General features: G+C 40.1%; 1 protein-coding gene across 8 annotated transcripts in view; it reads right to left on the bottom strand.

The window, feature by feature from the left end:
• The window catches only part of RABGEF1 (RAB guanine nucleotide exchange factor 1), a 76,503-nt gene that overhangs the window by 16,411 nt on the left and 58,155 nt on the right, over positions 1–1,937 (bottom strand). The window lies entirely within an intron of this gene.

Here is a 1,937-nt window from a genome sequence, read left to right as displayed (position 1 = left end):
TCAAAAAAAAAAAAAAACAAATAGATGAGGTCCTTGTCCGTCTCATGGCCACAAAAATTTAGGCTCGCAGACAGTTTGATTGGTAAGACAGGGTTTTATTGGGTGAAAAGAAAGAAAAGGGGGAAATGGAACACTTACAAGTCCAGAGTCCCTGCTAGAGTGCTTCCCGCCAGCAGGTAGAATCTCTGGTTCCACAGAGAAAGAAGAGGGGCCACATTCCTCCTCGCTACAAATGGGTGAACTTCCTGAAGCTCTACCCCAGGGGGAAGCCTGGTTGTAGTTTTTCTGGGGACCACTTTCCACCTGGCTGTCTCACCATGAGCATCTCATTCTTTTTGCTATATCTACATATTCTTACATAGATTTAAAGCCTATTTTGATAATTTACATATTTTATGGACATTTCTCTTTATCTAATCTACTGAATCATTTTTGGTACATTCCAAATATTAACTGACATTCCATTATATTAACTGACTTATTCGACTACCCTCTACCACTGTGCATTTGGGTTGCTTCCCCTCTTTCACTATTGTGCACTGTAGCTATAAATAATTTTGTAAGGACTATATCCTTTTGGGTTACTTTTCTGTGCTACATTTCCAAAAGTGGCATTAACTGCTTAATAAGAATAAACAACTTTATAGCTCTAGGTATCTATTGCTAGCCACACTCCTCAGAAGCTCAGTGTACACTGCCATTAACCACACGTATGTGCTTATTTCCCTATGGCCCTGATAACACTGGGCTTGATCATTTTTATTTGGTTTTACTGATTCTATAGGTTTAATATATGTATTTATTCCTCACTTTCTGCCAAATAATATTAAGTCTATGTAAAAGATAAATGCAGTTCAGCACAACAGACTAGAAAAGAAAAACAAATGACTGTAATCCCAGTGCTCTGGGAGGCAGAGGCGAGAGGATCGATTGAGCCTAGGAGTTCAAGACCAGCCTGGGCAACATAGTGAGACCTCATCTCTAGTACATATATATAGATATATATTAGAAAATTTAAAAAAAAATTTTAATAGAAGTAAAACAAAAAAATTAAACATGGAGAGAGACCAAAAGTAGAGCCACAGATGACAAGACAGAAATGTTTTCCTGGAAGATGTCTAAATTAGTAAAGAGTCAGCCCATACATCTATCGCTAAACTTTTTAGCAATCATCACTAAGATGAAAACAGTTATATAATTCAGCGTTCAAAAGATGAAAGCACACTAATTCTTCAGGTGAAATTCTGACACTAAAATAGGAAATTTCTCCCAAGGGTTCTCATAAGGATGTCACAGTAGAAGTCCATGAATGAGGCTGAGAACAAACCCCCAGGACTGGCTGCCACAGACCTCATCTACACAGGCCAATGACATCACATGCCAAGGGTGTGTCATATATCCTGTGGAAGCATGCAGCAGTCTAACAGACTGGCTGAACTCTAAAAGAATGGCAGGAAACTCGGGGTCGGGGCAATCACCTCGTTCCCTCAGTGAAAATGGTAAAGTATTCATGGCACTTTGTGATCACCTTCACTGAAGCCCTCGCTTCTTGTCAACTAGTTACCCGTATATGTGCCATTTTGATGAATTAAAATTGATCCCTCATCTATAAAAGCCTGGGTACTATCTTTAGTAAAGTTCATATATTTCACTATATTAAACTCTTATTTATATTCAGGACTTCCCACTTTTGCCTTCACTTTGCCTGAGTTTTATTTTTTATTGCACAGATTTTAAAAAAGTTAATACTAGGCCGGGTGCGGTGGCTCACGCCTGTAATCCCAGCACTTTGGGAGGCCGAGGCGGGTGGATCACAAGGTCAAGAGCTCGAGACCATCCTGGTCAACATGGTGAAACCCCGTCTCTACTAAAAATACAAAAAATTAGCTGGGCATGGTGGCACGTGCCTGCAGTCCTGGCTACTCGGGAGGCTGAGG

Source organism: Cebus imitator, unplaced genomic scaffold, assembly GCF_001604975.1.
Source record: "Cebus imitator isolate Cc_AM_T3 unplaced genomic scaffold, Cebus_imitator-1.0 Scaffold419, whole genome shotgun sequence".
NCBI lineage: Eukaryota > Metazoa > Chordata > Mammalia > Primates > Cebidae > Cebus > Cebus imitator.
The sequence above is the reverse complement of the archived record's forward strand: the minus strand, read 5'-3'. Positions and strand labels throughout refer to the sequence as shown.